The following is a 26,360-nucleotide window of genomic DNA, read 5'->3' as shown; positions in this document are numbered from 1 at the left end:
GGGATGGAGCCAGCAGCGGGGTCGGGACCCGCCACGGACACCGGCCGCACCGGACTTGCAAAGGTAAGGAAAATTCCGGCCATAGTGTCCTTTAGCCCTTAGTTTACAGATTAATATCGGTTTATTTTGTAGCCCCGATTTGCTGAGCACATCCCAATTTTCCGACAGCTGGTCTAGGCCAGGCCACTGTGTCCGCAGTGCCGAATAGTGTGGACCTCCTGTAGATGTACAAGTTGCTCAGATGAGGCTTCAACGTCAGGCGTGGCTCTGCCCACAGTGCCAGCATCACCTATTTAAAATTGGCTCAATGCTCGGCAAGGACTGCACCGTGAAGCCAAATAAAACTAGTCTGTTGTTGTTTTGGCTGCATTTTCATGTTCCCAGCGAGCATTTTTAAGATTGTGCATTACTCATTTTTAGAGCTTTTTTGGGGTTTCCTGGTAATACTTTTTACACAATCATCACTCGCTTGTGCTGCACTTGTATTTAAATTGGTAAAAGCTGCAGCAAAACTAATAGCATCAAGGATGGTTCGAATGATGTACTCGATTGATAAGACTGTGAGTACAGGGCCCAGGGAGGGAGACTGAAGCCAGGGAAAGGCCCGAGGAGCCAGGCCGAGACAGAGGCACAGAGACCTCTGAGGGGGAGGGGAACAGCCCGAAGGCACCGGGAAACAGCGGCTCACAGACCCAGACCTGAGAAGGGTGAACCCAGAAGCCGAGGCCCAGGGACCACGGGGTCGGAGAGGGGGACCGGGAAAGCTCGCGAACAGGGAGAGGGAAACACCAAACCCGGGGCCCCAGAAAAGCTTATTCTAAGATCAACAATACTTTACCAAAAATGAGCGAATCAGAAGATCCACAACAGCCCCGCTTCCAGATTCCCCCCAACACTGCAAAAAAAGCTATAAAAGCGATCAAGCATGAGCAGATGAGAGAAAAACCAGAAACACTTTTTGCTGACTGTTACAACAATGGGACAAAAAGTAACCTCATTTTCTACTCAGATCAGCCAGTGGCTTGGATCACAGCAATAAAATCACACTATACCAATGTTAAGCTAGAAAATACCGCAAATGGGTCCATAATGAAAATTAACACACCAGGAGACAGTTCAACTACGACGGTCAACGCGTACAATACCGGGACAATATTAGTGCAAGGCAACCTCGACAAATTTGCAACGGCCTTCAGGACACTGAAAAAATTAACTAAGGGGGGAAGGAACAGCCCCAGAGTGGCCCGCACTCCCCCCAACATTGACAACTTACCAGGAGAAAATCTGCCTGGTCAGGAGGTGAACGAGCCACACAGTTCAAACCAGACACTAACCCCGGGGAACCACAGCCACACGATACAACTGACAAACACCAGCATAACTACCAGGGAGGAAGCCACACATAGTCCCCCTACCATTCCCAGCTCACCAAGAGAAGAGCAGCATAGCCAGGAAGTGAGTGAGCCCTCCAGGGCCGACCAGCCTAGCCAGGAAGTGAGTGAGCCTACCAGGGCCGACCAGACACATACCCCGGGATCACACAGCCAGATACAACCAAAAGATAAATTTAATCAATTAGAGATAGAGATGGTTAAACTTAGAGAGGACTTCCTCAAAATGAATGACAATCAAAATCAGGAGAGGGAGAGACACAAGAGAGAGCTGAAGCTACTTGAGAACCAGGTGAATCTACTTAGGAATCAGGTGAAAGAGCTGCAGGAAAAAGAAGAGAGCCATAGAGGAGAGAAAACACCATTAGACCAGCAACCAGAGGCTAGAGATAAGACAAGACAGAGCCGGACGGAACGGCTGCACTCCCACACGGAACAAAAGCAACAGACACACAATACAAGGGGTGCCACACAGAGCGACCAGCATACTGATTCGCAATCTTCCCCCACCACCGTGGAACCACAAGCGAGCTGCTCACAAGAGATACGCACACACCAGACACCCCAGCCCAGCACACACACTATGAGTCCAAGCGAAAGCCACCAGACAGTAAACACAAACAAGGCTGACGTCGTAATACTCATAGACTCAAATGGGAAATTTCTATGGGAGAAAAAGCTATTCCCTAGAAGTAAAGTAGAAAAGATCTGGTGCCCAACAACAAACAGAGCCATGGGATGGCTGACCAAAGCCAGATTAGGCTCCCCCCAACACATAATAATACACACGGGCACAAATGACCTAAAGACCCAACAGAAAGAAGTAGCAACATCGCTCAGAGCAATGATTAGGAAAGCAAGCAGTACATTTCCAAACACTAGAATCACTGTTTCCACAATATTGCCGAGAACAGACTTCAACAACAACACAATTCATGAGATAAATGCCAGCATAGCAAGAGACTGCGAATCAAACCACAACGTACACCTGGCCCAACACCCCACCCTCGATGAGGAATGTCTTTACGACCACGTCCACATCCAAAGGCAAAGAATATCGATCCTTGCTAAAGCCCTGAAGGACGTCGCTTTTAACCGGGTCCATACCCAGACTCCAAGAGGACCCCCCCCCGACCACCAGAGATCAGCGGGGTACATATCAGGAACACTACAAGGACCACCAACACACCAACCGAGACCAGAGAGGATCCCCATGCAAAACAACAATGTCAGACCTGCACCACTCCTGTCCCACAGGGGAATAGGACTGCTCCCAGCCAGACAGAGGGAGAGATGCACAGGACGTACGCAATACCTCAGACAGAAACAATCCATTAAGAGACAATAAGCAGATGTGCAGCAGCATCTACTTCCGCCTTATGGATCAAGGACTAATTAATAGAAAGAACTGTAACCAAATTGTATTAACTTTTGTAGACAACTGATGTGATCTTTTTTTTCCCACACTTAGACACGACAAACACGTACCACTCTTTAACCTATCATAGTAAAAGATCAAACTTAACATGAAATCCTTATATATTTCGACCTGGAATATCCAAGGTCTACGCTCTTCACTGCGAGAAGTGAAAAGTAGGACCCCAGAGTTCATAGATGAAACTAAAGACCTAGATATTATCATTTTACAGGAAACTTGGTATAAAGGAAAAGGACACACTGGCTGTCCCCAAGGGTACACTGAGCTGGTGGTGCCCTCCAATAAATTACCAAGTGTAACCCAAGGCAGAGACTCCGGAGGCATACTGATCTGGTTTAAAACAGAACTTAAGAATTACATCAACTTTATAAAAAAGGGCGAAAACCATATGTGGCTCAAACTTGAGAGGGAGATTATCTCAAACACCCAAGATGTTTACATTTGCGCACTTTATATCCCTCCAATCGATTCCCCGTACTTTAAAGAGGACACCTTCTCCAACATGGAGGGGGAAATTATCCAATACCAGGCCCAGGGGAACGTGTTGATCTGTGGGGACCTCAATTCAAGAACGGGCGAAGAACCAGACTTCACCAATAATCAGGGAAACAATTATGTTTTCGGGAATAACCACTTTGACATCCCTTCCCTTCCATACAGGCATAACTGCGACAAGCAGTCAAATACCAACGGAAAACAGCTACTACAGCTCTGTCGAAACCTGGGTCTGTACATTGTCAATGGTAGGTTCATAGGAGACCTCCTAGGAAGATCGACCTATTGCTCACCTCTTGGCTGCAGCACAGTAGACTATATGATTACAGACTTAGACCCATCCTCTTTCAGAGCATTCACAGTCAAACCACAAACAACACTGTCAGATCACAGTCAAATTACTATGTTCCTCAAAAAGACAGAAACAAACAACATAGAAACACAACCCAGTAAACTGTACAACACCAAAAAATCGTACAGATGGGCCAAAAACGACACGGAAAAATACCAGAAAACAATTAGCAATGCATCAACTCAAGCTCTCTTAGACACCTTTCTGGATAACATATACACTCACAATAAAGAAGGCGTAAACCGGGCAGTTAGTAAACTAAACAATATTTTTGATAATTTGGCAACAAATGCAAACTTGAAAGCTCGCAAGAACAAACCCAAAACAAAAAACTATGAAAAATGGTTTGACCGAGATTGCCATAACATGAGGAAAAAACTTAGAAAAATATCAAACCAAAAACACAGACATCCAGAAAACGAGGAACTACGCCTTACTTATTGTCAGACACTAACACAATACAGAAACACACTCAGAACCAAAAAAGAGCAATATATTAAGAATACACTCAGCTCCATGGAGGAATCCATTGATTCCAATTGTTTCTGGGAAAACTTGAAAACACTACACAAAAAACAACACGACGATTTGGCCATTCAAAATGGGGACACATGGGTAAACCACTTTGAAAAATTATACCAGAAAAAAACACTAAGACCAGAGCAACACCAAATATGCAAAAAACTGGAAAAGCTAGAAATGGCCATAAAAGATAACCAAAACCCGCTGGACGCCATAATAACAGAAAAAGAACTTCTTGAAAAACTCAAGGACCTGCGACCAGGAAAAGCCTGCGGGACAGATGGCATACTAAACGAGATGATTAAACACACAGACAACAAAATGAAACTGGCTATCCTAAAACTCTTCAACTTGGTTCTGAGTGTCGGTTATTTCCCTGATATCTGGAACAAAGGACTCATAACGCCCATATACAAAAGTGGGGACAAAATCGACCCAAACAACTATCGAGGCATCTGTGTAAACAGTAACCTGGGGAAGGTATTCTGTAGCATCATAAACAAAAGACTTATAAACTTCCTTGAGGAGCACAATGTCTTGAGTAAAAGCCAAATTGGATTCCTGCCAAACTATAGAACATCCGATCATATCTTCACCCTACAGACCCTAATTGACAAACACGTTCACAATAACAAAAGCAAAATCTACGCATGCTTTGTAGATTTCCAGAAGGCTTTCGACTCCATCTGGCATGACGGTTTATTCCTGAAACTTATCGAAAGTGGGGTAGGAGGGAAAACATATGATGTAATTAAATCAATGTATACAAACAACAAATGTGCAGTTAAAATTGGAGACAAACAAACAAAATACTTCCCACAGGGGTGGGGGGTGACGCAGGGCTCGCCAATCTCACCGACACTCTTTAATATTTACATTAATGGATTGGCAAAACTACTTGAACAATCTACAGCACCCGGCCTCACCCTATATGAATCCAAGGTTAAATTCCTCCTCTATGCAGACGACCTGGTTCTGCTGTCACCTACTAAAGAGGGGCTACAGCAAAACCTGGACCTGCTGGAGTCGTACTGCCAGACTTGGGCCCTGACAATAAATCCCCAAAAAACCAAAGTCCTTGTGTTCCAGCAAAGATCCAAACATCAGGGACCCAAAATAAATTTCACAGTAGGAACAACCAAAATTGAACAAACCACTAACTACACATACTTGGGCTTAAAAATCAGTTCTACGGGAAACTTCAAACTGGCTGTGAATGAACTGAAAGAGAAAGCAAGAAGGGCTTTCTATGCCATCAAAAAATCAATCCAAATAGAAATCCCAATTAGCATTTGGCTCAAAATTTTCAAATCAGTAATTGAACCAATTGCACTCTATGGCAGTGAGGTATGGGGACCGCTAACTCAACAAGAATTTGCAAAATGGGACAAACACCCAATTGAGATCCTACATGCAGAATTCTGTAAAAGTATCCTCCGGACTCAAAGGAAAACAGTAAACAATGCATGCAGGGCGGAACTAGGCCAATATCCATTAATAATCACTATCCAAAAAAGAGCCACCAAATTTTGGAATCACCTACAAATGAGCAATCCCCAATGCTATCACTACGACGCCCTGAAATGCCAAGAGCTGACCATAAAGAAGAATACCCTCAGTCAATTAGTACTGGGACTCAGTGAAGTAACTACTAACAATACTAACAATAACCAGCCCCAGGACAGTGACAGGGTAACACAAAGAATTCGACCCAACACAATCGTCGCTAAGCAAAAGGAAAAATATCTGACATATTGGGCAGAAACAACAAAAACCCAAAGCAAACTCAATTGCTACTTGGCCCTAAACAGACAATACAACATAGCTGATTACCTGACCATGGTAAAGGATAACAAACTGAGAAGAACCTTGACAAGGTACAGACTTAGCGAACATAGCCTAGCGATCGAAAAAGGCAGACACAGGCAGACCAGGCTGCCAAGAGAGGACAGGATATGCTCTCACTGCAGTCAGGGAGTGGTGGAGACAGAGATGCACTTCCTCACAGCTTGTGGAAAATATCAGGGCATCAGGGAGAATTTCTACCAAAAATTCTCACAAATATGCCCTGATTTCAGAAATCTGAATGACAACCAAAAACTCCCATTCCTACTGGGAGAGGAGAGAAGCTGTATAACACTGGCGGCGCACTATGTTACAGCTTGCCATGAACAGAGGGACAACCAGTAAACTAAGAAAAAAATATATATAAACAATGCGAATGTATATTTATACACTCAGGGATATACCTGTTTATACACTGTATGAATAGAACTGCGTTTATGTGCTAAACCATAAATGTATTTTGATGCTTTGGCAACATAAGATGTAACTTATCATGCCAATAAAGCGATTTAAATTGTAATTGTAAAATTGTATCAACTCCCACACTATGTTTACCAAGATGTTACCAGGGCTGAGGGACTTGAACCGCCGGAGACTTCAACGTCAGGCAGACCATGATGTCAGTGAGCGAGCAACTCTCACTGGGCGCCCGATCTGCAAAATTGATTTTTGCCACTTACCTTTGTGCCTCGACCAGATAGCGACAGGGAGAGCAGGCACACAGCTGCAGGACGCCGGCTCCAGGGACGTTATTTAAAGTCATCCGCATTAATCACTTGCAGCTGTCAGGGCAGGTTAGTTTCAGTGGCTTCTTGTCAGTTTCAGCAAGTGGATCACTTTGTATCAGTAATTTCAAGGTTCTTTGTTATCAGCAGTGTTCTGGCAAGTGCAAAGTTGCTACATTTATTGTTCAAAGATTCAAACTGCTGCACAGGGCAACATTAATGGGGGCTGTACTGGCGCCACCTCGCTCTCCAGGATCTATGGCGGAGGAAGCATAGGCAGCCAGAAATACGGGAACATGTGCACAGAGAGATGAAGAGGGACATCAGGGCTCCCACCAGGAGGCCTTACCCACCGAGGGTATTCTGACAGCACCTCTCCTGCCTTCAATTAAGCGAGGAGCAGTGTTTTAGACGGCTCCAAATCACCAAGGTGGTGGTCACAGAACTCTGCCACCTCCTCCAAACAGACCTCCAACCTCACATCAGGATGACTTAAACCCCAGATCCCTTTTGCTCACCACATGCCCATCATACCATCCCTGTGTCATGCCATATCATAGCGTCCTCCTGGGTGCAAAGGTGAAATGTGAGAGACCACAAAATATTGCAAACTCCATGAATAAATTTATGCATAAACATATCACACATATCACATTCATTCTAATAACTAATGACACTTGTGCCTGCCATAGTTGAATAGCTGTCATTGTGTGCAAGGTGTGAGATGTGCATGTGAGTGTTGATGGGTAGCAATTGTTGGTGGGTGAGCGCTGGAAGTGTAATGCCTTGGGCAGTCTCTGAAGCTTGTGGTAAAGATGGTGGTATGTAGCATTTGTTGAAGCATTCAATCACCCTGACCACCCGACTGAGGTGGATCTGCCATGAGCACATCTGCTTCAGTCCTCCAGCTCCTTCTCCTTGTTGTGCTTCTGCTTGCTGAGGCAGCTGCACAGACAGCAATGCTGAGAATGAGGTGCTGCAGTATCAATGAACCTCCCCTTTATGTACTGGGAAAAGCCTGTGGCAATGATGAGTTGAGATTAGACTGCACCCGATATTGGTCCACCCTTTGAGTGTAACACCACTGAGCTTGGCCTTTAAGACTTGATTTGGTGCCCCAATCATTTCTTTGAGCAGTGAGAATGAATTTTGCATGCAGCTTAAAGCATTAGTGCATGGCGCTAATTCTCAAACTTTTCTAAAGATACTGCCCATTCCTGGGCTATAATGAATTTCTAGCCCTATGATTCTATGAATAAGAGCATAAGAACATAAGAAATAGGAGCAGGAGTAGGCCATTCAGCCTTTCGAGCCTGCTCCGCCGTTCACTAAGATCGTGGCTGATCTTCTACCTCAAGCCAGGGGACCAACCCTGGTTCAATAAGAAGTGTAGAAGAGCATGCCAGGAGCAGCACCAGGTGTACCTAAAAATGAGGTGCCAACCTGGGGAAGCTGCAACACAGAATTACATCCATGCTAAAAAGCAGAAGCAGCATGCTATAGACAGGGCTAAGCGATCCCACAATCAATGGATCAGATCAAAGCTCTGCAGTCCTGCCACATCCAGTTGTGAATGGTGGTGGACCATTAAACAACTAACGGGAGGAGGAGGCTCTATGAATATCCCCATCCTCAATGATGGTGGAGCCCAGCACGTGCGTGCAAAAGACAAGGCTGAAGCGTTTGCAACCATCTTCAGCCAGAAGTGCTGAGTGGAGGATCCATATCGGCCTACTCCTGAGGTCCCCACCATCACAGAAGCCAGTCTTCAGCCAATTCGATTCACTCCAAGTGATATCAAGAAACAGCTGAGTGCACTGGATACAGCAAAGGCTCTGGGCCCCGACAACATCCCGGCTATCGTGCTGAAGACATGTGCTCCAGAACTAGCCGCGCCTCTAGCCAAGCTGTTCCAGTAAAGCTACAACATTGGCATCTATCCGACAATGTGGAAAACTGCCCAGGTATGTCCTGTCCGCAAAAAGCAGGACAAATCCAATCCGACCAATTAACGCCCCATCAGTCTACTCTCAATCATCAGCAAAGTGATGGAAGGTGTCATTGACAGTGCTATCAAGCGACACTTACTCACCAATAACCTGCTCACTGATGCCCAGTTTGGGTTCTGCCAAGACCACTTGGCTCCCGACCTCATTACAGCCTTGGTCCAAACATGAACAAAGGAGATGAATTCCAGAGGTGATGTGAGAGTGGCTGCCCTTGACATCAAGGCAACATTTGACTGAGTGTAGCATCAAGGAGCCCTAGTAAAACTGAAGTCAATGGGAATCAGGGGGAAAATGCTCCACTGGCTGAAGTCATACCTAGCACAAAGGAAGATGGTTCTGGTGGTTGAAGGTCAATCATCACAGCCCCAGGACATTGCTGCAGGAGTTGCTCAGGGCAGTGTCCTAGGCCCAACCATCTTCAGCTGCTTCATCAATGACCTTCCCTCCAACATAAGGTCAGAAATGGGATTGTTTGCTGATGACTGCACTGTGTTCAGCGCCATTCGCAACTCCACAGATAATGAAGCAGTCCATGCCCGCATGCAACAAGATCTGGACGACGTTCAGGCTTGGGCTGATAAGTGGCAGGTAACATTCACGCCACAGAAGTGCCAGGCAATGATTATCTCCAACAAGCGAGAGTCCAACTGTAGTGTCCGAGTATAAATAATACACGGACTGCAGGAGAACAATAATAACAGGTATTTACTGAACAGAGGGTACTCTTTTATTTGGACCCAAAAAAAAAAAACCCAATTCAACTGTAAATAAACAAAAGTTCAACTAAAGCTTAACAAATCAAATTAAAATTTGGTTTTCTGTGTTGATGATGCACTCCAGTCCCCGCGGCACCCATCGGTCGCGGAAATACTCAAGCGCACCAGCGGACACCGCGTGCTCCATCTCCAGGGCCACCCGGGCGCGAACATGGCCGCGGAAGAGATGCAGGCAATCCGGCTGGACGACCCCCTCGACCGCCCGCTGCCTGGACCAATTGATGGCTCTTTTAGCCAGGCCCAGGAGCAGGCCCACAAGGAGGTCCTCCAACCTGTCCACTCCCCTCCGCACCGGGTGACCGTAGATCAAGAGCGTGGGACTGAAGTGCAACCAAAAATCGAGGAGCAGCCCCTTCAAGTAGTGAAAGAGGGGCTGCAACCTCTCACAATCCATATAAACGTGAAACACGGACTCCTCCAGGCCGCAAAAAATGCAGGCGGCCTGGGAGTCCGTGAACCTACTTAAAACCTTATTGCACGGGACCGCTCCGTGCAACACCCTCCAGGCCAAGTCCCCGATGGAACAAGGGAGGACTCCCGCATAGAGAGCCCTCCATTGGGGACCTCCGCTACCGCCGGTCGGCAAAACGCCACGCCAAGGCGTGTTCGGACGGTAGACGAAGATGGCAAAGTGGAGAGTGTGCAGGAGCAGCCCGTACAGGAAACCCCTCCGCGCGGAATGAAAAGGCACGGAGGGTATTTCCTCGAGACGGCTCAAGTTGTGAGGCGCCGGTTCCCGAGGGGAGTTTCGGGGCCGGGCGCCGATGAGGAATTCCGTCCGAACGGGGGTAAGCTCGGACGGGATCGCCCCACGTGCTTGAGCCGCCTCGATACACCTAGTGGAGCCGGGGCCCAGTGCCGCTTTTACCGATTCGATGGTTTCGACCGCGAGCCGGACGTTGGCCCAGGACAGGCGCCGCGCCAGCTCCTCCGGCGCCATCCAGCCCGCTCCTCCGCCATCAAGCAGGTCCCCGACTCTGGTCACCTTGCCAGCCACAGCCCTACCCTCCGCCAGCCGCCCGAACCCGTGTTCGTGGAGGTGCGGATTCCTGAGCAGCGGCTCCCGAAGGAGAGCCGCCGCTCCTGACGGGGGAGAGCTCCGCCTGGAAGCGACGTAGTTCCAAACCCATAGTAGTTCCTGGTAGAAGACAGGCAGCTCCCGCAGGCCGGCACGCCTGCTGCCCACTTTCGCAAACAGGAGCTGCGTGTCGTAATTGAGGCCATGCAGCTGGCGGAAGAAAAACGTCGCCAGCGCACACCATCTCGGAGGATTCTCGACGTACAGGTATCTCTGCAGCGTCTGAAGATGGAAAGTCGCAGCCTGGGTGCGAAGGCACACCAGCGCCTGACCGCCCTCCCTAAGCGGGAGACACAGAACCGCGGCAGAGACCCAGTGCTTCCTTTTGTCCCAGAAGAAGTCGATGAGCTTCTTCTGAATCTTGGCGACAAACGCAGGGGGAGGGATCAAAGTGACCAACCGGTACCACAACATGGCGGCCACCAGCTGGTTTATGACCAGCGCTCGACCCCTGTAGGACAACACTCGGAGCAGTCCTGTCCAGCGTCCTAGGCGAGCGGTGACTTTGGCCTCCAGCTCTTGCCAGTTCGCCGGCCAAGCGTCCTCGGCAGGGCTAAGGTAGACTCCCAAATAGAGGAGGTGCGTGGTGCTCCAGGCGAAAGGCCTGAACTCCTCCGGCAGGGAGTCCACCCGCCACTGACCCACCAGGAGTCCGGAACATTTCTCCCAGTTGATCTTGGCGGAGGATGCGTCCGAGTAAATCTGCTGGCATTCCCGCATCCTCCGCAAGTCAGCGGGATCCGTGACCATGAGGAGCACGTCATCGGCGTAAGCTGAGAGGACCACCTCCACGCCCGGCCCTTGCAGAGCCAGTCCCGTCAACCTCTTCCGCAAGGGGCGCAGGAAAGGGCGCCGGTCAGCTCCGCCAGACTTAGCGGAGCGTCCAATTTTTCGGCGCCCTCCGGGCCAACCTTCGTCAGGTCCTCCCACAAAACTCTGCGCGCATCCTCGCTGGACAGATCCGGAGAGAACAGAGCCCCATAATAGGCGCGGGTCTCCGCACTGATTCCCTCCGGATCCGAGACCAGAGATCCGTCGTCGGCCAGCAGCCCCAAGAGCTGCTTACGGACCCCCCGTCTTTTTTCCAGCGAGTAGAAGAAGGGGGAGCCGCGGTCCAGGTCCCGCAGGAGCTGGATCCGCGACCTCACGTACGCACCTCGGGACCCGACGAGCTGCAGGTCCTTCAGCGCGCCCTTCTTCTCTTCGTACACCTTCCGCAGGGCCGGGTCCTCGACGACCTGACCGGGACGGGACTCCAGGTCGAGCACCTCCTTCTCCAACCGCCCGACCCGGGCCTCCCGCCTCTTGGTCGACCCCTTCGCGTACTCCTGACAGAAGAGACGGATGTGAGCCTTGCCCACATCCCACCATAGCCTCAAGGAGGGGAAGCCCCCCTGCTTCCTTCTCCAGTCGGCCCAGAATCGACGAAACGAATCCCGGAACCGTGCGTCCTCCAGCAGCAGGTTGTTAAAATGCCAGTACACGGACCCCCCCCCCGCGCGTGCAGCGGAGCGAGCTCCGCCCACACCAGGTGGTGGTCCGTGCACGGCACCAGCCGCATGGAAGCTGCCTGAACGCAGGAGACGTACGCCCAGGAAATGTAGAGGCGGTCGATTCTGGACCTTCCTCCCCCAGACCTCACGCTAGTGAAGGCGCTGGAGTCGGGGTGGAGATTTCGCCAGATGTCCACCAAGTCGAAGGACCCAACCAGGTCCCTCAACTTCTCCATCGCCGCCGGGCTTCGCGGGGGACCCGAACGGTCCCTCGCCTCGAGGGTGCAGTTAAAATCCCCCCCGAGGATGACGCACTCGCTCACGTCGATGGAGCCCAAGAGAGCGGACACTTCTTCGAAGAAGCGCACTTGCTGCGCACTGGTCTGAGGGGCGTACACGTTCACTAGATGGAGCGGCACGCCCCCCAGGCGAACAGTGACCTGGAGCAAGCGGCCCGGCACGTGCTCCTTGACCCCCAAGATCTCCGGCTGAAAATGCGGGGCCAGCAAGATAGCCACCCCGCTGGAATTGTTGGAGAGGTGACTCATGCTGACCCCTCCTTGCCACTCCAGGAGCCACGTGGCTTCGTCTCCCGGAACGGTGTGGGTTTCTTGCAGGAAGCACACCGCATACTTCCCGTCCCGAAGGACCGAGAAGTTATTGAATCTGCGGCGCGCCTCCCTGCTGCCGTTGATGTTGAGGCTGGCTATGGTTATCTTCATGTCAGAAGCATAGTGCAACCTCTACCTACACCTAACGGGGGGAGGAAGCACAGCCGCTGGTCAGCCGCCACTTCCTCAGCAGCCCAGTGAGAAACGTTGTGAGCCGACGCAGCTCGAGCGGGTTCACACCCTCGTCCGCGCCCATGATCTTAACGGCGGCGCGGACGGAATCGATGAGCAGCGCCAGCTCCGACCACCTGTCGAGGGCCAGCCGGACCTTATTGCGCTGACCCAGGCACGTGGCCATAAAATCCCGGAGTTCCCTTACGGAAATGAGGGGAGACTCGGCAAGGGGCACGAGGTCATCCATCGCCACGTCGGCGCTGGAGTCCGAATCGTCCTCCGTGCCCATCACCGAGTCCCCATCCTCCTCCAGGGGGTCATCACCAGCGGCCGACCCGTCCGCCGCGCAGTGCGAAGCGAACGACTCGGCCGCGCCAGCCAGCCCCGCCTCCGCCCGGATCCCACCCCCAGGATCGGCGGCAGAGGATTTCTCCCTGGGCTCCTCTAGGGGTGCCGGGCCAGAAGACGGCGGCGGTTCAGAGCTCCCCTCCGCCTCAGATGCCGGAACGACCGGAGAAACTGGGGAGAGAACAATTTCCAGCTCCTCCAGTACGCCTGGCACCAGAGACGCAGCCAGGGGGCCATCCTCCTCCCCGCCACCAACCTCCGACCCAGCGGACGGGGAGTTTTGAATGAAAATCTCTACCAGGACGAGCATCCCCTGGGAGACGTCCGGGTTGCATTGGGCGAGCTCATTATCCTCGAGCTCGCCCGACCCAGCCCCCAGGCTGCCCGACCCGGCGAGGGGTAACGGCACCGATAAAAGGTCAATTTCAATTACTGCCGCGGGTTGTTCCGCAACCCCCCCCACGGGCAGGGTCTCATCCCCATCCCCGGGAGGCACGTGCTGGACAGACACATCTGCCTCAGCCTCCCGAGGGACAGGCGACCCCTGCCGATCGCTGGTGATGACGACAGCGCTGGGGGGGGGGCGCAGTACCCGCAGCGGGCGACGACTCCCCCTGCTCGGAGGGACCTTCCTCCTCCCGGTCCTCCTCCTCATCCAGGGGGTCGCGCCTTCTTTTTAGCACGGAGGGAGCGAGGGAGACCTCCATGTCTGCAAAGGCCTCCTCCTCGACTCCCTCCGGCGGAGCAGGTTTGTCGGGTTCCTTGGGCCCGAGCCCGGCCACAGGTATTGGCATTACCGCTGCGGCGGTTGCGGCCACAGGCTCGGGCACGAGGCCCCTCCCGCTCACATCTGCCCTGATCAACTCCGCGAGGAGCGCGGGTGTAAGGGGCTCAAGGGGCAAGGGCTTGCCATCCACGGGGGGACCCGCCCTAAGGTGCTTCTTTTTTCCCCGTGCCTTCTTTCCGGCCGGACACGCTCCCTCCCCCCCGCCGGAGGCCTTGGTGGCATCGGCCCCCGACGTCAACCGCGCATCAGACGTACTTGACGCGCGGGCAGATCCGGGGTGAAGGGCGGCGGCGGCGGCGCCAGCCTCGGCCGCACGAGATGATCCGGCGGCCTTGGAGGCAGGGCAGTTCCTCCTGATGTGCCCCACCTCCCTGCAGGCATGGCACCTCACACCGTCCGACGTCCAAAAGGCGTGGTAGGCGGTCCCCTCGTGGAGGGCGACGAACGCCCCGTCAGTGTCCTCCTCCCGCGCCAGCTGGATAAACAGCTGGCGCCGGAAGGAGAAGACGTGGCGAAGGCTGGCCTCCCGGAAGCCGAGCGGGATGGGTGTGATCCCCGACCTCACCTCCCCAAGTTGTCGCAATTGGGGAAGGAGGAGCTCACCAGGAACATAGGGCGGGACGTTGGAAATAATGATCCTCTGCGCGGTGGCCTCGAGAGGATCCACCGGCAGGAAGGTCCCGCCCACGGTGAGCCCCTTGGCGACAGCCAGGGACACCGCCCGCTCCGACTCCAGGAAGAACACAGCCTTCCCATACATTTTCGAGGCCGCGACAATGGCTGAGGGGCCGACAACCCCAGCCATGGCCTTGACGCAGGCCTCGATGGTCATAGTGGGGTGAGTGTAGCTCTTCACCCCAAGCTTTTTTGTTATTAATCGAAAAGGTGACGGGGCAGCAGGAACAGCGGGAGCAGCTGTGGCTGTGGCTACCACTCTCGCATAGGTCCCGGCTGGCCCCGCCACCGGCGAAGACGCAGTCGCCATTCTGGGGTGCTTTTTTTAAGGGCTACACTCACCCCAAGTCACAGGCCTGAAGGTGTTAATGGCCTCGGTGTATATATATTTTTTTTGTCCTCTATTGAGCAGAGGGAGCTGATTAAAATGAGGACACACCTCTCTCCTTATTGATTTAAATTGGGAGAGGGGCCCTCTCCCCTCTGCTCAATTGGCAATTAATAAAATAGATGAAACTAAGGTGCCTTAGAAAGACAGGCAGAGAGAGACCAAGAGAGAGAGAGAGGTGGGGGGGGGTGGGAAGGAGGGAGGCCGCAAAGGGCAGTGTTGCCACTCAGGATGGTGGGTGGGTGTTGGCAGGGTTGCACTCTCTGATGGAAAAAGTCTTTGGTGGTGGTGGTCTTCTGGCAGGGGGAGAAGACGTCTTCACCTGGAAAAGCTGGAGAAGCCCAGGCTCAGTCCTGCAACAGGTCTTAACGATGTAATTAAATTAAATTAAGGACTTCGCCTTGGGCAGCTCCAAGCTCTCCCAGGGCAGGCAATAGAAGGGATGCTAATTAGTGGTGTGTGTGGCCTAGCTTTTAACAAGAGCCACACACACACACACTACACCCCTTGATGATCCGGCCTTGCTTCTTCTTTTCTCCCCCCACCTAAAATACAAAGTCTTGGGAGAGTGCCCCAAATAACACCCACTTGTAGATGTTCCGGATGAAGTTTTCTTCCCTCCTTTCAAGCAGTTGGTTTCTCTCCCCTCTCTCCCTCTCCTGAAGTGGAGGCCAATTTGGGAAGGCAGTGATAGAAAAGGCCTCTCCCCTGGTTGATGTTGATGTAGGCCTCCTTTCTCCTTCTCCTCCTCTGTCCTCTCTCTCCAGGCACCTCAGTTGATGTAATGATGGTGGAGTTGGTGGTGGTGGTGGTGGTGGTCCAACGTTCTCCTCCTCTTCCTGGTCAGGGGTCCACCACTTTAATACACTCTCCAAAGTCTGGCTGCTCCCTCTGCTCGTGCTTGCAGCTGCACAGCCAACAATGCTGTGCAAACTGAACAGAGGGTAACTTAAGACTGAAATACAGAAGCCTGCTATGGCTTTATATATAGGGGTGGTCACTGCCGGTACTGCAGTATAGAATCAGTTCTTCTCTTAAAGGTACATACACAGCAATTCCTCCCCTTTTAGATAAACAGTACATAACATTCATTTAACAACTAAATAATAACTAATTACAATTACAATTTTCCCTGTACTATATACATCAACTGAAATAATCATTTATAAGTTCAGTCTTTGAGGAGGCTTCCTGATCCTGACTGGATAGCGCCTTTCTCGAGTATCCTGTTCTTGCGGCAGAGTTGATTCTGGCTCATTGTCATTGGTTGGTTCGTCAGCTTCCAATAACACTGCTTCTGAGGTAGACGCAATCTGTACTTCGGGTTGATTACCAGGTGCACCTGCTTGTGGTATGGGTTTGGCTTGTTCCTGTGACTCTAGAATCTGGTCAGCATGGCATCTCACGATGCTCTCTCCAACGTCCACTGTGTACATTAGTGGTCCCTGCTGTGTGCATATCGTTCCTGGCTGCCATTTTTCTGTTCGGTAGTCGCGGGCCAAGACTGGTTGCCCTATCTTGAAGCTCCTGGTTGGCTTCTCATTTATGTGCTGGAATTGCTTATCCTCAACATCTCGTCTTATGTTTGGTTTGAGCAAATCCAGGTGACATCTTAGCCTTCGGTTGAAGAACATTATGGCTGGAGCTTGGTTGGTGACTGCATGTGTCGCATTCCGGTAAGCAAACAAGAAATTATCCACCTTGTGTTGTAGTGGTATGTCATCATTATGCATTGCCTTTATTGCCTTTTTAAAGGTCTGAACAAACCTCTCAGCCAATCCATTTGTGGCTGGATGATATGGGGCAGATGTGTAATGCTTCACCCCATTATTCCTCAGAAACCTCCGGAAATCCTCTGACACAAACTGTGGCCCATTGTCGGAGCAAATCTGTTCTGGCAAGCCATTCCTGGTGAAGATGGTCCGTAGGACTGCAATAGTTTTCTCCGTGGTGGTGGAGGACATTTTGATGACCTCTGGCCATTTCGAATGGGCGTCCACAGCGATTAGGAACATTGAGTCCATAAATGGACCAGCAGAGGGCCACTCCCATGGATGTAGCGGGGCCTGTGGTGGAGCGTTTTGGACCTTCTGGCATCCTGTGCATCTCTTGGTCACATCCTCGATTTCTTTATCGATTCCCGGCCACCACACAAATGCCCTGGCTAGGCTCTTCATTTTTACCCCTCCCAGATGACCCTCATGAAGCTCATTGAGCACTCAACTTGGGTGGAATTACCACTCGGGATCCACACATCAAGGTCCCCCGGCACACTGACAGCTGTTCTCTCCTTGGCGAGAATGCTGGCAACAGTGAGTCGCCATGTGCTGGCCATCCCTTCACCGTCAAATCATAGACCCGAGAGAGTGTTGGGTCATTTCGAGTTTCCTTCTCTATACTTTAGTTTGTAACAGGTAGACATTCGACTATGGTCACATGGAATATCTCAATAGGGTCCACTGCAGGTGCTTCCTCTACTGTAGGCAACGGTAGGCGCGACAGCCCATCAGCGTTTCCATGCTGTTTCGTATCCTTGTACTCTATGTCGTACTGATGTGCCCCTAGAAAAAGTGACCATCTTTGCAGCTGTTGCGCCGTCATCACCGGAACGCCCTTCTTTGGGTTAAAAATGGAGACCAGGGGCTGATGATCAGTCAGTAGGGTGAATTTCTGCCCGTGCAGATAGTGATTGAACTTCTTCACCCCCCACACCAGGCTGAGGGCCTCCCTGTCAATCTGGGCGTAGTTACGCTCGGCTGAGGCTAACGAGTGCGACGCAAAGGCTATTGGCCTCTCTGAACCGTCAAGGAATTTGTGTGACAGCACCGCTCCGATGCCGTAGGGAGACGCATCACATGCTAACCGAATCGGTAGTTTTGGATTGTAGTGGGCCAATACTTCTTTTGAAGTGATTAGGCATTTACATTTCTGAAAGGCACGCTTACACTCATCACTCCATTTCCATGTTACTCCAGTTTGCAGCAGGGCGTTCAGTGGGTGCAGAATTGTAGATAAATTTGGCAAGAACTTATGGTAGTAGTTCACCAACCCGAGGAACGACCTCAGTTGCGACACATTTTCCGGTGCTGGAGCCTTGACTACAGCCTCAATCTTGTCCGGCGACTTATGCAACCCTTCCTCATCAATCATGTGGCCACAATACGAGATTTGTCTCCTGAAGAACGCGCATTTGGGGCGGTTGGCTCGTAGCCCATATTCCTGCAATCTCGTGAGCACCTGTTCCAGGTTGGCAAGGTGTTCACTGTCATTTTCGCCCGTAACCAGGATGTCGCCCAAATAACACTGGGTCCCCGGGATCCTTTGCAGGACTTGTTCCATCGCCCTCTGCCAAATAGCTGGGGCCGATGCTACCCCAAATACCAGTCGGTTGTACTGGTAAAGGCCTTTGTGAGTGTTTATCGTGAGGTATTTCCTAGATGCTTCTTCCACCTCCATTTGTAGATACGCTTGGGCCAGATCAATCTTTGTAAAGCGTTTCCCTCCAGATAGTGAGGCGAAAATATCTTCTATCCGTGGAAGTGGATATTGTACTGTGTGCAGGACTGGGTTCACAGTCACCTTGAAGTCCCCACAGATGCGAACCTTCTTCGGTTCCCCAGGCGTGCTGCTCAATGATTTCTTCATTACAGGAATGATGGGTGTGGCCCACTCGCTCCAGTCCACCTTGGACAGCACACCCGAACGCTCCAGACTCTCCAGCTCTGCTTCAACGGCTGGGCGGATCGCGTAAGGTACCGGTCTGGCCTGAAAAATTTTTGGGTTTGCGTTATCTTCGATTTTTATCACTGCCGTTACTCCTTTTAGAGTCCCAAGTCCTTGTTGGAACACCTATTTCGCGTCAGTTAGAATTTTTGATAGTTGTCCAGGTGTGACGTCATCATCCTTTTTATCAGTCACAGTTAGCGCCTGAATGGAATGCCAATCCAATTGTATTTTTCGGATCCATTCACGTCCCAATAATGGTGGTCCTCCATCTGGTAGTATAGATAGATACAGTTTCTGTGTTTCCTTGCCATTAAATTCAACTGGCACCCTTATTTTTCCTCTGGGGTAGACTTTTTGCCCCGTGTATGTCTTCAATACAATGGACGTGTCCTTCAAGGGTATGTGTGAGAATAGCCGCTCATAGTCTCGTCGATTCATGACAGTTAGGGCTGATCCTGTGTCCAATTCCATCTTTACTGGGGACCCTGCTATCATGAGGGTGACCCAAATGGTTCGGTAATCCTCCTTTGCGATCACGTTGTGTAACTTTAGACAACTTAGTCTTCTGCTCCCGGAGTCCTTATCACTCTCCTGATATTCCGAACTACTGTCTGTCAATTTCTTTACTTTCTTCTACTTTTCCTTAGTAGTTCTTGTAGTGTTGGTTTTCTTTCCCGACCTGCAGACTCTTGCTATGTGTCCCATTTTCCCACATTGCCTGCATACTTTGTCCTTAAACCAGCAGTCCTTCTGATCATGGGTTGTTCTGCCGCAGCGATAGCACTTTTCTGCTCCATACGCCATTTCGTTAGCGCTGTATTCTTGTGGTTTCTGTTGTATTTCCGCAGCTCCCCGTGCTGCTGCTTTGTAGGATACTGCCACGCTGAAAGCCTGTTCTAGCGTCAGGTCCTTTTCCGAAAGTAGTCGCTTCTGGGTTCCTTCACTCTGGAGCCCGCAGACAAACTTATCCCGTAAGGTGTCTGCCAGTCCTGCTCCGAACTGGCAGTGCTTTGATAACTTGCGTAGTTCCGTAAGATAGTCAGCATTGCTCTCATCTTTGTGCTGGTTTCTTTTATGGAACTTGAATCTTTCTGCTATCAGCAGCGGTGTAGGGTTTAGGTGTTCCTGTAAGATATTAACAATCTCTTCAAAACTTTTCTCCATTGGTTTAGCTGGGGGAATTAAATTCCACAATAGGCCGTACGTTCTCGCGCCCATCAAATTTAATAATACCGACGCCTTCTTTCCATCGGCCACCTCATTTGCCTTGCAGTACACTTCAATTCTTTCCACATACGTGGTCCAGTCTTCTACCTCGTTGTCGAAAGCAGTGATACTGCCACTTTTCGGCATCTTGGGTGATTTAAAATGGCGCCTCCCGCACTTTTTCTTCTTCACCAATGGATTAAAATGGCGCCTCCCGCGCTTTTTCTTCTTCCCCAATGGAATAAAATGGCACCTCCCACGCTTTTCCTTCTTCCCCTTGCTGCCACGCTGCTCCTAGCGTTCTGCAGGGTAATGGCGGCGACCCGCGGCTTCGGCGCGTCTCATTTTTCCTTCCCCTTGTTTTATTTTCGCTACGCTGCCCGGTTCTTGAGCACCGACCGCGCCCTGTGCGCTCCACCCTCTCTCTCTCTCTTTTCCTCCCGACGACGCTGCACGGCCCCTTTGCAGAGCCGCTCGATCGAGCTCGAGCCCGCCGCAGTCCAGAAGGATCAGCGCACTACCTGCTACCAGCACGATTTGCTGGAACACCTTGACTGGGGAGCCAAGCCCAGCTCTCCACAGCCTCTCCTGCAACTCTCCGAACTCCGATGAATCCTTGGGCGGTTGCCCGCGGTCGACGCCCGTTGTTCTGACTTCGACCTCCAAAAGCTTCTTCTCAGGGAAAGATCCCCGTGAGGTGATGCAGTACTGCAGGTGAGTTTGAACCTGTTCGTCGCCAATGTAGTGTCCGAGTATAAATAATACACGGACTGCAGGAGAACAATAATAACAGGTATTTACTGAACAGAGGGTACTCTTTTATTAAGCCTACTGCACCTGGTATTCCCAGGCAGTCTCCCATCCAAGTACTAACCAGGCCTGACTCTGCTTAGTTTCCGAGATCAGACAAGATCGGGCGTTTTCAGACTAGTGTGGCCGTAGGCCTGAACAGAGGGTAACTTAAGACTGAAATACAGAAGCCTGCTATGGCTTTATATACAGGGGTGGTCACTGCCGGTACTGCAGTATAGAATCAGTTCTTCTCTTAAAGGTACATACACAACACTAACCACCTCCCCTTGACAGTCAACGATATTACCATCGCCGAATCCCCCACCATCAACATCCTGGGGGTCACCATTGACCAGAAACTTAACTGGACCAGCCACATAAATACTGTGGCAACAAAGGTAGGTCAGAGGCTAGGTATTCTGCAGCAAGTGTCTCACCTCCTGACTCCCCAAAGTTTTTCCACTATCTACAAGGCACAAGTAAGGAGTGTGATAGAATACAGTCCACTTGCCTGGATGAATGCAGCTCCAACAACACTCAAGAAGCTCGACACCATCCAGGACAAAGCAGCCCATTTGATCGGGACCCCATCCACCACCTTAAACATTCCCTCCCTCCACCACCGGCGTACCGTGGCTGCAGTGTGTACCATCTACTAGATGCACTGCAGCAACTTGCCACGTCTTCTTCAGCAGCACCTCCCAAACCCGTGACCTCTTCCACCTAAAAGGACAAGGGCAGCAGGTGCATGGGAACACCGCCACCTCCAAGTTTCCCTCCAAGTCACACACCATCCTGACTTAGAAGTATATCGCCGATCCTTCAGCGTCGCTGGGTCAAAATCCTGGAACTCCCTCCCTAGCAGCACTGTGGGAGTACCTTCACCACACGGACTGCAGCGGTTCAAGAAGGCGGCTCACCACCACCTTCTCAAGGGCAACTAGGGTTGGGCAATAAATGCTGGCCTTGCCAGCGATGCCCACATCCCATAAACAAATTTTTAAAAACTCCACCTTTCCGCACTATCCCCATATCCCTTGTTTCCCTTAGTATCCAAAAATCTATCGATCTCTGAATTGAATATACTCAATGACTCAGCATCCACAGCCCTCTGGGTAGAAAATTCCAAAGATTCACCACCCTTTGAGTGAAGAAATTTCTCCTCATCTCAGTCCTAAATGGTTCCTTATTCTGAGACTTTGAACCCTAGTTTTAGACTCCCCAAACAGGGGAAACATCCTCCCAGCATCTACCCTGTCAAGCCCCTTAAGAATTTTATACGTTTCAATGAGGTCACCTCTCATTCATCTAAACTCTAGGGAATATAGGCCTAGTCTACTCAATCTGTCCTCATAGGACAATCCCCCCATCCCAGGAATTAGCCTAGTGAACCTTCTTTGATAGATGTGATCCCTACACTAGCCTTTATTCCCCACCTCCCACTTCCAAATGGCATTCAAACATCAAATGGAGGGGAAATCGATGTTTCATGAAGTATTTAGGTTCCTACAGAAAACTGCTTAACCATTTCTTACATATGTTTTTCCCTTTGGTGACTGCATCAGGTTTTCTTGATCAACTTCTTAATCTACAATTGTGATGACATGTTGGCGAGAAGGGGTGAGGCACTGTGCTCCTCCTGGGATCACTGTGACCATAATCTGCTGTGTGCAGGAACAAAATTGGCCACCTTAGCACCTCCCGTTATCGCCTCCGGGGGGTGATAACAGGAGTCGCTAATGACTTTCGGCCAGGCGTGGCGATGTTACCGCCGCCTGTGAAATTCATCTGGCGGTTTGCAGCGGCGGTAACCCTTAGCGCCACGATCTCCTGCGCCTGGAGATTCTGACGTCATCCGGCTGCACAGCGCCCCGGTAGTGTCCCGGACCCGAACTTAGGTTCCGCCCCCTGCAGCAGCGGCGGGCGACAACACCGGCAGCTGCAGGAGGCATTCAACGGGAAGCCGGGCGCTTCAGGGGCGATACTTAAAGGCGAGGTGGCCGAGGTAAGTAAAAAAAAAATTCTGAAATGATCTTTCCCTTTTTTTTCCTTTTTCTTCGCCAGCGATCGATCAGCCCGGCACTCCGTTGCAGTGCATCGGGCTGATCGGGCTGGATCGCAGCTGCCGTCGGGGACCAGGTAAGTTTTTTCCTTGCAGAGCCTGCAGCAATGGCCCTTCCCTTTAAGGGAGTGAAGGAGCCTTCCAACGCGGCAGTGCTGCTCAACTACTGCCACGCCTGCTGTCCCTTGAGCTCCAGGAAGGAAGTGGAGCGCTTGATTTAGTGCTCCACTTCCTTTCTGGAGTGCAAAAACCCAATTTGTTAAAAGCTGGGGATCATTATCGCCTGGTGTTATGTTTCCCAGCTTTCAAAAGTTACCGTCGACAAACGGGGCGATACTGAATTTCTCCCCCCATAAGTCCCTACAACAGCTGGAGCCACATGCCCATTTTTAAGCACAGGCTCACTCCTTTGTGGAAACTGGCTGGAGTGCCCAGATGTGGAGCTGCCCTGAAAAGATGCCACCTGGATGCAACAGATGCTCTTGCAACCAGCGTTGCTATGGTGTAAATACATCCACCCTTACATTACAACAGTGACTACACTTCAAAAGTATTTCACTGGCTGTAAAGTGCTTTGGGACATCCTGAAGTTATGGGGTAGAAGTTATGCTGCAGCTGTACAAAGCCCTGGTTAGACCACACCTGGAGTACTGTGAGCAGTTCTGGGCTCCACACCTTAGGAAGGATATATTGGCGTTGGAGAGAGTGCAGCGTAGGTTTACCAGAATGATACCCGGACTCGAGGGGTTAAATTACGAGGAGAGGTTACACAAACTAGGGTTGTAATCCCTCGAATTTAGAAGGTTAAGGGGTGATTTGATCAGAGTTTTCAAGATATTAAAGGGAACAGATAGGGTAGAGAGAAACTATTTCCACTGCTTGTGGAGACTAGGACTCGGGGGACACAACCTAAAAGTTAGAGCCAGACCTTTCAGGGGTGAAGTTAGGAAACACTTCTACATGCAAAGGGTGGCAGGAGTTTGGAACTCTCTTCAGCAAATGGCAGTTGATGCTAGGTCAATTGTCAATTTAAAAGATTTTTGTTAACCAAATGTATTAAGGGATATGGGGCAAAGGTGGGTATATGGTGTTAGCTCACAGATGAGGCATGATCTTATTGAATGGCGGAACAGGTTCATGTGGTTAAATGGCCTACTCCTGTTCCTATGTTCCTATGAAGTCATGAAAAGAGCTATAGAAATGCAGGATCTTGGGGGTTGGAGGGTTCCCCTGTCTGTCATGATGCTCTGCTGGTGATTATTGTTGTGTCGGTACCTTTCTACCTAGACACAATTTAGGACTCAGAACTCAGAGATTCAAACATGAAGTGCTTTATTGGAAGGAAAGGAAGTTCTGGAAAGCTCCGAACAAAGAGAGCTAAAACTTAACAGAGAACACCCAACCATTTATCTCCTGTGACAGCGCCACCACAGGTGGGAGGCGAACACACAATAGAACACACAATACATAACATTTCCTCCTCTCTTAAATGGAAGGTCCACATTATTCCTCAACAGGTAAGTTACTTTCAAAGCACTCAACGAACCTAGGGTAGAGGCAGACTGCCTCAAACCCTGACTTTACCCTAGGGTTTATTCTGCCCCAGTCTTGTGGGTAAGTCACTAAGCTTACAGATCCAAGTGTCTTGGAGGCCGCCGCTCTCTGACAGGATACCGGCGGTCATCGCTGGCTTCCACAGCAGTAGGCATTGACACAGGCCTGGATGGAGAAGGTGCCTGTGTCAGTTGAAAGTCAGGAGTTTGCACAGGTGGAACAGTCTCTTTGACTTCCTGTGTTGGAGAAGAGCACTGTGGCAAAGGATGCTGGTTTGCGGTATCATCCAGAAACAGTTCAGGCCAACCAGCCATTGGAGCCTCTGTGGCTGTCTCTGCTCCGAGCAACAGTTGATCTGTGTGTCTTCTCCAGATGACATCCTCAGCAGTCTCAACCGTGTAAGACACAGGGCCTGTCTGCGCGATCACCGTAGCAGGGACCCATTTCGGTCCAGTGTTGTAGTTTCGAGCTAGGACGTGCTCTCCCAGATGAAACCGTCTCTCCTTGGCTCTTTTCTCTCTCTTTTCAACTTGAGCTTGTTGTTGACAATGGACAACCTGTTCTGCCCTTGGAGGTTTGAGTAAGTCAAAACTTGTCCGCAACTGCCTCTTCATCATGAGCGAAGCGGGGGAAGTTTTGGTTGTGGCATGCGGCTCGTTCCTGTAGGACAACAGGAAGCTGTTCAGACGTTGGTGGATTGAGCCCTGACCTTGCGATGCCTTCAAGGCGTGCTTCAAAGTTTGCACAAACCTTTCTGCCTGGCCGTTAGTAGAGGGATGATCGGGCGCAGACCTGATGTGTTGGACACCATTCACATGCAGGAAGGTTGCAAACTCCTGTGATACAAATTGTGGACCGTTGTCACTTATGAGTTGTTCTGGTGAGCCATAACGGCTGAACATCTCACCAAGTTTCTCAATTGTTTTCTCTGCCGTGGTAGACCTCATCACAGCGACCTCCAGCCACTTGCTACGAGCGTCCACAACCACCATAAACATCTTCCCTTCGAAAGGACCGGCGAAATCCACATGTACTCGCTACCACACTTCTGCAGGCCAATCCCAGGGGCGTAGGGTTGCCAGCTGTGGAACATTCCGGACCCTTTGACATGGGGAACATGTTTTGGCTTTCTCCTCAATATTCCCATCGAGACCTGGCCACCAGAAGTAGCTTCTTGCCATTGCCTTCATCCGAACCATCCCACTGTGGCCTGTATGAAGTTGTTGCAGTATAGGTTCCCTCAGGGGTGGCAGAATGATGACACGGCGTCCCCAAAGAAGACAACCTGCCTGGACGGAGAGCTCATTTCTTTTTGAAACGTAAGTTTTCAAACTAGGAGAATCTCCTATCGCTCTCCCTCGAATGACATCGTCCATTACCTCAGACAGGACTGGATCGTTGCGGGTGTACCTTCGTACCTGAACTGCAGTGACAGGTGCTCCCTCCACTTGTCTAAAGTAGATGATGTCTATCTGACGAGGCTCTGGGGGAGTAACAGGCAAGGGTAGCCTCGAGAGACCGTCTGCGTTGCCGTGCAAGTCTGATTTGCGATATTTGATGTCGTATGTGTGTCCTGACAACAGTAAAGCCCACCTTTGCATCCTGCTTGCAGCGAGAGACGGAATTCCGGTGTGGGGCCTGAAGATTGAAGTCAATGGACGGTGGTCCGTCAGGAGTGTGAACCTTCTCCCAAACAGGTACTGATGAAATTTTCCAATTCCAAAAACGATTCCCAAGGCCTCGCGCTCGATCTGCGCATAGTTACTCTCGGCCTTGTTCAAGGTGCGTGATGTGAAGGCGATAGGTTTCTCATCACCCGAAGGCATGATGTGGGATATGACTGCTCCCACACCATATGGTGATGCATCACATGCTAGCTGCACGGGTAGCTTTGGGTCGAAGTGTGTCAGGAC

General features: G+C 50.8%; 1 protein-coding gene and 1 pseudogene across 1 annotated transcript in view; one reads left to right on the top strand and one right to left on the bottom strand.

Moving 5' to 3' along the window:
* The window catches only part of slx4ip (SLX4 interacting protein), a 645,261-nt gene that overhangs the window by 99,786 nt on the left and 519,115 nt on the right, over positions 1-26,360 (top strand). The window lies entirely within an intron of this gene.
* On the bottom strand, positions 20,865-20,983 carry LOC147121433 (5S ribosomal RNA; annotated as a pseudogene).

Source organism: Somniosus microcephalus, chromosome 3, assembly GCF_052327205.1.
Source record: "Somniosus microcephalus isolate GS21.2 chromosome 3, FLI_Smic_1.0, whole genome shotgun sequence".
Classification (NCBI taxonomy): Eukaryota; Metazoa; Chordata; class Chondrichthyes; order Squaliformes; family Somniosidae; genus Somniosus; species Somniosus microcephalus.
Note: the sequence above shows the minus strand (reverse complement) of the source record. Positions and strands in the feature narration are given on the sequence as shown.